Source organism: Ranitomeya variabilis, chromosome 1 (assembly GCF_051348905.1).
Source record: "Ranitomeya variabilis isolate aRanVar5 chromosome 1, aRanVar5.hap1, whole genome shotgun sequence".
NCBI classification, from domain to species: Eukaryota; Metazoa; Chordata; class Amphibia; order Anura; family Dendrobatidae; genus Ranitomeya; species Ranitomeya variabilis.
Window position 1 is genome coordinate 57,360,769 of NC_135232.1, and position 12,706 is coordinate 57,373,474.

Below are 12,706 nucleotides of genomic sequence, written 5' to 3' on the forward strand. Positions count from 1 at the left end.
CCACCGGGGGAGCCCAGAATCCAAATTCACAACAGTACCCCCCCCTCAAGGAGGGGGCACCGAACCCTCACCAGAACCACCAGGGCGATCAGGATGGGCCCTATGAAAGGCACGAACCAGATCGGAGGCATGAACATCAGATGCATTCACCCAAGAATTATCCTCCTGGCCGTATCCCTTCCACTTGACCAGATACTGGAGTCTCCGTCTGGAAACACGAGAGTCCAAGATTTTCTCCACAACGTACTCCAACTCACCCTCAACCAACACCGGAGCAGGAGGCTCAACGGAAGGCACAACCGGTACCTCATACCTGCGCAATAATGACCGATGAAAAACGTTATGAATAGAAAAGGATGCAGGGAGGTCCAAACGGAAGGAAACAGGGTTAAGAATCTCCAATATCTTATACGGGCCGATAAACCGAGGCTTAAACTTAGGAGAAGAGACCCTCATAGGGACAAAACGAGAAGACAACCACACCAAATCCCCAACAGAAAGCCGAGGACCAACACGACGGTGGCGGTTGGCAAAAAGCTGAGTCTTCTCCTGGGACAACCTCAAATTGTCCACCACCTGCCCCCAGATCTGATGCAATCTCTCCACCACAGCATCCACTCCAGGACAATCCGAAGATTCCACCTGACCAGAGGAAAATCGAGGATGAAACCCCGAATTACAGAAAAACGGGGACACCAAAGTGGCAGAGCTGGCCCGATTATTGAGAGCGAACTCCGCCAATGGCAAAAAAGCAACCCAATCATCCTGGTCAGCAGACACAAAACACCTCAGATATGTCTCCAGGGTCTGATTAATCCGCTCGGTCTGGCCATTCGTCTGAGGATGGAAAGCGGACGAAAAAGATAAATCTATGCCCATCCTAGCACAGAATGCCCGCCAAAATCTAGACACGAATTGGGTCCCTCTGTCAGAAACGATATTCTCAGGAATACCATGCAAACGAACAACATTTTGAAAAAACAGAGGAACCAACTCGGAAGAAGAAGGTAACTTGGGCAGAGGAACCAAATGGACCATCTTAGAAAAACGGTCACACACCACCCAGATGACAGACATCTTCTGAGAAACAGGCAGATCTGAAATAAAATCCATCGAGATGTGCATCCAAGGCCTCTTAGGAATAGGCAAGGGCAACAATAATCCACTAGCCCGAGAACAACAAGGCTTGGCCCGAGCACAAACGTCACAAGACTGCACAAAGCCTCGCACATCTCGTGACAGGGAAGGCCACCAGAAGGACCTTGCCACCAAATCCCTGGTACCAAAAATGCCAGGATGACCTGCCAACGCAGAAGAATGAACCTCAGAGATGACTCTACTGGTCCAATCATCAGGAACAAACAGTTTATCAGGTGGGCAACGATCAGGTCTCTCCGCCTGAAACTCCTGCAAGGCCCGCCGCAGGTCTGGAGAAACGGCTGACAATACCACTCCATCCTTAAGGATACCTGTGGGCTCAGAGTTACCAGGCGAGTCAGGCTCAAAACTCCTAGAAAGGGCATCCGCCTTAACATTCTTAGAACCCGGTAGGTATGACACCACAAAATTAAACCGAGAGAAAAATAATGACCAGCGCGCCTGTCTAGGATTCAGGCGCCTGGCGGTCTCAAGATAAATCAAATTTTTGTGGTCAGTCAATACCACCACCTGATGTCTGGCCCCCTCAAGCCAATGGCGCCACTCCTCAAAAGCCCACTTCATGGCCAAAAGCTCCCGATTCCCAACATCATAATTCCGCTCAGCGGGCGAAAATTTACGGGAAAAGAAGGCACAAGGCCTCATCACGGAGCAGTCAGAACTTTTCTGCGACAACACTGCCCCAGCTCCGATCTCAGAAGCGTCGACCTCAACCTGAAAAGGTAGAGCAACATCAGGCTGACGCAACACAGGGGCAGAGGAAAAAACGGCGCTTAAGCTCCCGAAAGGCCTCCACAGCATCAGGGGACCAATCAGCAACATCAGCACCCTTCTTAGTCAAATCGGTCAATGGCTTAGCAATATCCGAAAAACCAGCAATAAATCGACGATAAAAGTTAGCAAAGCCCAAAAATTTCTGAAGACTCTTAAGAGAAGAGGGCTGCGTCCAATCACAAATAGCTTGAACCTTGACAGGATCCATTTCAATGGAAGAGGGGGAAAAAATATATCCCAAAAAGGAAATCCTCTGTACCCCAAAAACACACTTAGAACCCTTCACACACAAAGAATTAGACCGCAAAACCTGAAAAACCCTCCTGACTTGCTGGACATGAGAGTCCCAGTCATCCGAAAAAATCAGAATATCATCCAGATACACAATCATAAATTTATCCAAATAATCGCGAAAAATATCATGCATAAAGGACTGGAAAACTGACGGAGCATTAGAAAGACCAAAAGGCATCACTAAATACTCAAAGTGGCCCTCGGGCGTATTAAATGCGGTTTTCCACTCATCCCCCTGCCTGATTCGCACCAAATTATACGCCCCACGAAGGTCAATCTTAGAGAACCACTTGGCCCCCTTTATGCGAGCAAACAAATCAGTCAGCAACGGCAATGGGTATTGATATTTAACAGTGATTTTATTCAAAAGCCGATAATCAATACATGGTCTCAAAGAGCCGTCTTTTTTTGACACAAAGAAAAAACCGGCTCCTAAGGGAGATGACGATGGACGAATATGTCCCTTTTCCAAGGACTCCTTTATATATTCTCGCATAGCAGCATGTTCAGGCACAGACAGATTAAATAAACGACCCTTTGGGTATTTACTACCCGGGATTAAATCTATGGCACAATCGCACTCTCGGTGCGGAGGTAACGAACCAAGCTTGGATTCTTCAAAGACGTCACGATAGTCAGACAGGAACTCAGGAATTTCAGAGGGAATGGATGATGAAATGGAAACCACAGGTACATCCCCATGAGCCCCCTTACATCCCCAGCTCAACACAGACATAGCTCTCCAGTCGAGGACTGGGTTGTGAGATTGCAGCCAAGGCAATCCTAGCACCAAATCATCATGTAGATTATACAGCACCAGAAAGCGAATAATCTCCTGGTGATCCGGATTAATACGCATAGTTACTTGTGTCCAGTATTGTGGTTTATTATTAGCCAATGGGGTGGAGTCAATCCCCTTCAGAGGAATAGGAGTCTCCAAAGGCTCTAAATCATACCCACAGCGTTTGGCAAAGGACCAATCCATAAGACTCAAAGCGGCGCCAGAGTCGACATAGGCGTCCGTGGTAATAGATGACAAAGAGCAAATCAGGGTCACAGATAGAATAAATTTAGACGGTAAGGTGCAAATGGAAACAGATTTACCAAGCTTTTTAGTGCGCTTAGAGCATGCTGATATAACATGAGTAGAATCACCACAATAGAAACACAACCCATTTTTCCGTCTAAAATTCTGCCGCTCGCTTCGGGACAGAATTCTATCACACTGCATACTCTCTGGCGACTTCTCAGTGGACACCGCCAGATGGTGCACTGGTTTGCGCTCCCGCAAACGCCTATCGATCTGAATAGCCATTGTCATGGACTCATTCAGACCCGCAGGCACAGGGAACCCCACCATAACATCCTTAATGGCATCAGAGAGACCCTCTCTGAAAGTCGCCGCCAGGGCGCACTCATTCCACTGAGTAAGCACAGACCATTTACGGAATCTTTGGCAGTAAATTTCCGCTTCATCTTGCCCCTGAGATAGGGACATCAAAGTTTTTTCTGCCTGAAGCTCCAAATGAGGTTCGTCATAAAGCAACCCCAAGGCCAGAAAAAACGCCTCCACATTGAGCAACGCAGGATCCCCTGGTGTCAATGAAAAAGCCCAGTCTTGAGGGTCGCCCCGGAGCAAGGAAATCACAATCCTGACCTGCTGTGCAGGGTCTCCGGCAGAGCGAGATTTCAGAGACAAAAATAATTTGCAATTATTTCGAAAATTCTGAAACCCGGATCTATTCCCCGAGAAAAATTCCGGCAAAGGAATTCTCGGCTCAGATACAGGTGCATGACAAACAAAATCTTGCAAATTTTGTACCTTCGTGGCGAGATTATTCAAACCTGCAGTTACACTCTGAAGATCCATTACAAACAGGTGGACACAGAGCATTCAAGGGTTAAGAGGAGGTAAGAAGCAGCTAGACAGCAATTAAGGGCTAGGCAGCAAAACTCTGAGGGGAAAAAAAAAATTTCCCTTCAACACTTCTTTTTCTCCTGCTTCAGCCCAAACAATTAACACTTTGCGGGCCGGTCAAACTATCATGATCTCAATGGCAAGAGAACATAGCATAAGCATATATAGGAACTAGCTCTTGGAAGATGGGAACTGAGCTGACCATGAACTAAACCTAACGCACAACTAGCAGTGGCCGGGTAGCATGCCTACGTTGATTCTAGATGCCCAGCCCAGCCGGAGGACTAAATAAAGCTAGCAGAGGAAAATATTAGTCCTAGCTCACCTCTAGAGAAATACCCCGAAAGGAGACAGAGGCCCCCCACATGTATTGGCGGTGAGTAGAGATGAAATAACAAACGTAGTATGAAAATAGGTTTAGCAAATTTGAGGTCCACTTACTACATAGCAGAAGACAGAAAGGACACTTTCATGGTCAGCTGAAAACCCTATCAAAAACACCATCCAGAAATTACTTTAAAACTCTGGCATTAACTCATAACACCAGAGTGGCAATTCCCGTTCACAAGAGCTTTCCAGACACAGTAACGAAACTACAACTGTGAACTGGAACAAAATGCAAAAACAAACATGGACAAGAGTCCAACTTATCTAATAGTTGTCTAGGAGCAGGAACAAGCACAGAGAGGCTTCTGATAACATTGTTGACCGGCAAGCAACTAACAGAGCAGCAAGGTTATATAGCGACTCCCACATCTTGATGGGAACAGGTGAACAAAGAAGATGAAGACACCAGTTCAATTCCACCAGTAGCCACCGGGGGAGCCCAGAATCCAAATTCACAACACATGTCCTATGACTTGGGAATCATACAGTATTGTATTTTACCATTGCTGTTGTATTGCTATGCAATAAGGTTTACCTTTAAGAAGTTTATCCTCCCTCTCTTCCTATCTGCCATCCTAGCTCTGATATCAGCAAATCCATTTCCATTTTTCATTGTGAGTATCTCAGTCATTTAAAAAAGCCCAATGTCTTACAGCCCTGTTTAAGAATAGTCTTTTTATCTCCTGCAGCTGGTACATCTACTGCTACTATGAAAGTAAACCTTCTTCTGGAATCTTCAAAGGTGCCTTTGCAGTCAAGCCAAGCTATCTGATGATATCTCTTATTGTGAGGAATGGTACATACAGACATCCGTAGAAATGGTGTCTCAAGTGCCCCACACTCACAGCCTAGTTATGGAGTTAGAATAATCTCCAACACCTTCTCAGAACCTTCCATCATGACACCCAGAAGTCTATTGCAGCGCAAGAGGACCGAAGAATGCAATGCGAACAGCCAGGATCAGAAGATGCGGAGAGGACCAGACAGGTGGCAGTGAAGCTTGGACAGACAAATTGGAATTTTGACTAGTCCACTTTCTATTGCATATAATTATCTGGCCATGGTGGTACATCTCAATACATTCACCTGAAGGAGACTGAATGTCAGAGAACTCCAGTACTAGGCACAGACCTGTAAATGGTAGAGTATCTGTGCCTAGTACTGCATTTCTCTGGTGCTTAGATTCATTCATGTGAGTAGAATGTAGTGGTGGCATCAATAAAATGTAACTGTAATGTGCCCACATTAATCATCTGGCCCAATTATACTCTGCTTTCCATTTGGAAAGGTGGTGACACTAGGTACTATTATCTGCAAAATTAATTTCTGTTCTGTAAATAAATTGTGTTCTAAGTTTTTTCGTAAAACATATCGGTTGTAAACTATATTTAATCATAGCCAGAGCTGGGAATATGTGACTCATCACACAAGTCTGAGCAACTTTTAACTTACAATATCATTATCCATGCTTCAGTGACCACTTCTCGGGAGACCTTCGGTAGTATATTGTCTTCTAGGATCAGCGCCAGCAAATGAGATGCAGAATCTAAAGATCCAAAGTAAAGATACTGTATGTTGGGTAAAGTTACAGACATCTGAAGGTCGTAGCAAACCATAAGATAGTCACTTTTTGAATGAAATAGTTCCTGAATTTGCTGCATATATAATTTGACTCTGCTCTCTAATTTAATATCAAGAGGCCCTAAAGCATGTGCAGTCAACTCCAGGGCCTTCTCGCACTAAGCTCCAGCTGACAGTGAACACCGAATAGAGATTAGAGGCACAAATTACCAGGTAGGGAGGGAGCAGCATGGACACCTGGAGAAATGCGACCAGCAAGAGGCTCAAAGAGAAAAAAACCCTCCTCTGACAGCTCACCTTTCTGGCCGCTCTTGCTGCTCCCTTCCTGCTGTCCGGTCTGCCGCATGTCCGTCAATTTGAATCTTCTGGCCAATTTGCTGAACTGCACACATCCAACAATGGTTACAAAAGAGAACTTATTCTCACTTTACCGCTCATTTATCCAGCCACTTGGCAGGTTGCTTTCCTCTGTCCTGTCCTGAGAGCTACTTCTTCTTTCCTCCTTTGTGATCCCCATCTCCCTGCTTGTTCACTCAAGGCCAGGACTTCTGGCTGCAATCAGGCCTCAGAGGCTAAACTTGTGGCAGGTTGTGGCATCATGGATGTGTAGGCCCAGTCATGACCAGAAGACCTGACCTAGTTTGTACTAGTTGAACACTTGCCAGAGAACAGCAGACAGCGAGCAGCAGAGAGTCTGGACAGGTAAGCGGTGACGTGAGTACCAGGGTTTTTGTTCATCTTTTTACATCTTACGTTTATTATGCTTTGAGGTCTAGAGAGACCCCAGGGCATATTTGGGGACACTCAATTTGTGGAAAATAACTTGGCTACAAATCAAATTTCCCTGGAAAATATGTGCAACTTGGCAAATAGAAAATTTCTCAGATCTGCTCATCTCTTTAAAGTCATTACCTTTCTGCACATATCACAACCAAACCCCTTACAAATTACAATCCATCCTAAACTTTCCTGCTCAACTTATCTAACACAGTTCCTAATTCTCAAATGCTAAATCTCTGTTTCATTCCCTTGACTGGATGCTGATAGAAAGAAAAAACTGCAAAATCCTGACCATACACACGAAAGCCCTGACTATCTTTTCCTTTTACTAATATACAGGTACAAAACTGTAAGAAAAGTTCACTCTGTTCATGAAGTTCTGCCCATTGAAATCTATGATTGTGCTTATGTTTACCCTTTTTTCTGAAATCCTCAGCTATCTAAAACATAATTTTTATAAGTTGGCTTAGAAGTTCCACAATTACTGCTTTGCTAACACTCCCTTCTTAAAGGGGAGAACAGTTTGCTCAGTTTTCAACCTTTATTATTTATATTAATTGCTAGCTTGGAGAATATGAAGAGAACAGTCTCTAGCGCCACCTATATATGATGACTCTATTGGTGATACCTTATGATGTAGGTTAGCCATATTCATTGCAAACTTGCAAAACATTTTTTAAGCCAGAAGTTGGAAATATTCTCTCTAGTTTCACCTATAGTAATCCTTTTAGTGATACCTTATAGTTATTAAGGTTGAAGGAAGACTTTAAGTCCATCTAGTTCAACCCATAGCCTAGCATGCCCTAACATGTTGATCCAGGGGAAGGCAAAAAAACCCATGTGGTAAGAGTAAGCTCCATCATGGGGAAAAAAATTCCTTCCCGACCCCACATACGGCAATCAGACTAGTTCCCTGGATCAACGCCTTATCAAGGAATCTAATATATATACCCTGTAATATTATACTTTTCCAGAAAGGTATCCAGTCCCCTCTTAAATTGAAGCAATGAATCACTCATTACAACATCATACGGCAGAGAGTTCCATAGTCTCACTGCTCTTACAGTAAAGAATCCGCGTCTGTTATTATGCTTAAACCTTTTTTCCTCCAGACGTAGAGGATGCCCCCTTGTCCCTGTCACCGGTCTATGATTAAAAAGATCAGCAGAAAGGTCTTTGTACTGTCCCCTCATATATTTATACATTAACATAAGATCACCCCTTAGTCTTCGTTTTTCCAAACTAAATAGCCCCAAGTGTAATAACCTATCTTGGTATTGCAGACCCCCCAGTCCTCTAATAACCTTGGTCGCTCTTCTCTGCACCCGCTCCAGTTCAGCTATGTCTTTCTTATACACCGGAGACCAGAACTGTGCACAGTACTCTAAGTGTGGTCGCACTAGTGACTTGTATAGAGGTAAAATTATGTTCTCCTCATGAGCATCTATGCCTCTTTTAATGCATCCCATTATTTTATTTGCCTTTGTAGCAGCTGCCTGACACTGGCCACTGAATATGAGTTTGTCATCCACCCATACACCCAGGTCATTTTCATTGACGGTTTTGCCAAGAGTTTTAGAATTAAGCACATAGTTATACATCTTATTACTTCTACCCAAGTGCATGACCTTACATTTATCCCCATTAAAGCTCATTTGCCATTTATCAGCCCAAGCTTCTAGTTTACATAAATCAGCCTGTAATATAAAATTGTCCTCCCCTGTATTGATTACCCTGCAGAGTTTAGTGTCATCTGCAAATATTGAAATTCTACTCTGAATGCCCCCTACAAGGTCATTAATAAATATGTTAAAAAGAAGAGGGCCCAATACTGACCCCTGTGGTACCCCACTACTAACCGTGACCCAGTCCGAGTGTGCTCCATTAATAACCACCCTTTGTTTCCTATCCCTGAGCCAACTCTCAACCCACTTGCACATATTTTCCCCTATCCCCATTATTCATATTTTTATGTATCAACCTTTTGTGTGGCACCATATCAAAAGCTTTTGAAAAGTCCATATACACTACATCTACTGGGTTCCCTTGGTCCAGACCGGAACTTACCTCTTCATAGAAGCTGATCAAATTAGTCTGACATGATCGGTCCCTAGTAAACCCGTGCTGATACTGGGTCATGAGGTTATTCCTCTTCAGATACTCCAGTATAGCATCCCTTAGAATGCCCTCCAGGATTTTACCCACAGTAGAGGTTAAACTTACTGGCCTATAATTTCCGAGTTCAGTTTTTGTCCCCTTTTTGAATATTGGCACCACATTTGCTATACGCCAGTCCTGTGGTACAGACCCTGTTATTATGGACTCTTTAAAGATTAAAAATAATGGTCTATCAATGACTGCACTTAATTCCTGCAGTACTCGGGGGTGTATCCCATCCGGGCCCGGAGATTTGTCAATTTTTGTGATTTTTCGACGCCGCCGTACTTCCTGCTGGGTTAAGCAGGTAACATTAAATTGGGAATTATTATCACTAGTCATATTGGCTGCCATGGGATTTTCTTTTGTAAATACTGATGAAAAAAAGTCATTTAGCATATTGGCTTTTTCCTCATCCTCATCCACCATTTCACCCAGACTATTTTTAAGGGGGCCAACACTATCATTTTTTAGTTTCTTACTATTTATGTAGTTAAAGAATATTTTGGGGTTATTTTTGCTCTCTCTAGCAATGAGTCTCTCTGTCTCAATCTTTGCTGCCTTGATTTGCTTTTTACATAATTTATTTCATTTTTTGTATTTATTTAATGCCTCCTCACTCCCTACATCCTTTAATTCTCTAAATGCTTTCTTTTTGTCACTTATTGCGCCCCTTACAGCTTTATTTAGCCATATTGGTTTCCTCCTATTTCTAGTATGTTTATTCCCATACGGTATATACTGTGCACAGGTCCTATCCAGGATGCTAATAAATGTCTCCCATTTTCTTTGTGTACTTTTATGTCTCAGGATATCGTCCCAGTTAATTGCACCAAGATCCTCTCTCATCTGTTGGAAATTTTCCCTCCTGAAGTTTAGTGTCCTTGTCACCCCTCTACTACACATCTTATTAAAGGAGACATGAAAACTTATTATTTTGTGATCACTATTCCCCAAGTGACCCCCAACCCTTATATTTGATATGCGGTCTCGCCTGTTGGTTAATATTAGGTCTAGCAGTGCCCCCCTTCTTGTTGGGTCCTGAACCAGTTGTGAAAGGTAATTGTCTCTCATAGTTGTCAAAAACCGATTACCTTTACTGGAACTGCAGGTTTCTGTTCCCCAATCTATTTCAGGGTAGTTGAAGTCCCCCATAATAATGACTTCTCCTTGAGTCGCAGCTTCATCTATTTGCTTTACAAGGATATTCTCCATTGCTTCCATTATTTTTGGAGATTTATAACAAACCCCTATCAGTAATTTATTATTTTTTCCCCCTCCCCTTATCTCCACCCACAGGGACTCTACATTTTCATTAGATTCACCTATATTATCACGCAGGATGGGTTTTAAGGTCGATTTTACATACAGACACACCCCACCCCCTCGCTTATCTGTACGGTCATTTCTGAAAAGGCTATAGCCCTGCAAGTTAACAGCCCAGCCATGGCTCTCATCCAGCCATGTTTCAGATATCCCCACCATGTCATAATTATGTTCCAACAACATTAGTTCTAATTCGTCCATTTTGTTGGCGAGGCTTCTGGCATTAGTATACATGCACTTGATGTTCCTCTCTGTACCTCTATTCTTTCTTAAATTACTAACTGTTCTAACCCCACCACCCATGCCTCCGCCACCCCCAGATATATGTTGGACACATCATAGATTATGTTACACGTCTGCCTCTGCTCGGCAGGGCTTTTCCACCATCCTCAATGATTTCTGTCCCCTCTAATATGCTCCACGTTATGTTTTACAATTAACCTGACCTCCCATGACATCCCACAAAAGGCCCACTAAGACTCACTCCTGTGTCTTGGTTTGAAGACTCTTCATCTTGTTGGTTTTGCTGTCCACCTCTCTCTGTTTCTGGCCTGCATCTGCCTGCATTGTTTTGGACTTTCCTGACCTATTTTACACACTTCTTGACATGGAGCATTACTGCTAAGACTCCCTACCATCTGGATTTCTGCAAGAAGATCCAGCACATTCCAAGAGATCATAAGCTTTTATAGCCCTTGCTTTATATTATTTGTTCATGAGACTGTTATAATGAATTGCGTGACCACGTGGTACACACCCTGGATCTATGGTAATTTTGCCTGGTTTGTGAGATAGTACCCACTGATCAGATTCAAACTCACCTTGTGGAAACAGAGAGACTTTATCAAAACTGATGGAATGTTTTCCAGTGCTCTCTACTGCCAAAATGTGGATTTTGGAAGGTTACCAAATTGACACAAAGTCTCTTTAGGAATAGGGGATCCTTCCTCTGGGGCTGTTCATACATAACCTATGATATGGACATTTAGTTAATACCCTTCAATATTTGCTCTTGTATTGAGAAAACAGCTTTAAAACACACTTTTCTATTTTTTTATGTTCTGAGGAGTGTCCTGGAACATGAACTCAAGACTTTGCACCCATGGACAATCTATAGTACCACTCAATACTTTATAGTCTATTTCCTATCAATCACATTGTTACCCTATCGCCCTATACCACTTCTCTCCTATGCCTCAAAACTAGGGTTGAGCGACCTTTACTTTTATAGGATCGGGTCGGGTTTCACGAAACCCGACTTTTTCAAAAGTCGGGTCGAGTGAAATCGGCCGATCCTATAAAAAAGTCGGGGTCGGGGTCGGCCGAAACTCGAAACCCAATGCAGTGCATTGGTTTTCCAATGGTTCCCAGGGTCTGAAGGAGCGGAAATTCTCCTTCAGGCCCTGGGATCCATATTTAAGTGTAAAATAAAGAATTAAAATAAAAAATATCGCTATACTTACACTCTGACGGGCCCTGGTACTAAGCGGGAACCTTCCTTCCTTAGAATCAGCCTTCCATGACCTTGCGGTGACGTCACGGTGACGTCGCGGCTTGTGATTGGTCCGAGGCCGCCCATGTGACCGCTCGCGCGAGCGGTCACATGGGTGGCCGCGGACCAATCATAAGCCGCGACGTCACCGTGACGTCACCGAAGGTCCTTGAAGGGCTGATTCTTAGGAAGGAAAGCTGCCGAAAAGAAGCAGGGCATGTCCGAGGGTGAGTATATACCTAATAGGAATATACTCACCCTCGGCTTCTTTCCGGCAGCCTTCCTTCCTAAGAATCAGCCCTTCAAGGACCTTCGGTAACGTCACCGAAGGTCCTGGAAGGGCTGATTCTTAGGAAGGAAGGCTGCCGGAAAGAAGCCGAGGGTGAGTATATTCCTATTAGGTATATACTCACCCTCGGACATGCCCTGCTTCTTTCCGGCAGCTTTCCTTCCTAAGAATCAGCCCTTCAAGGACCTTCGGTGACGTCACGGTGACGTCGCGGCTTGTGATTGGTCCGCGGCCACCCATGTGACCGCTCGCGCGAGCGGTCACATGGGAGGCCTCGGACCAATCACAAGCCGCGACGTCACCGTGACGTCACCGCAAGGTCATGGAAGGCTGATTCTAAGGAAGGAAGGTTCCCGCTTAGTACCAGGGCCCGTCAGAGTGTAAGTATAGCGATATTTTTTATTTTAATTCTTTATTTTACACTTAAATCTGAATTCCGATACCAATTCCCGATATCTTAAACATATCAGGAATCGGTATCGGAATTCCGATTCCAGATTCAGAAGATCGCCGACTTCATGGCCGACCCCACACAGGGGTCGGGTCGGGT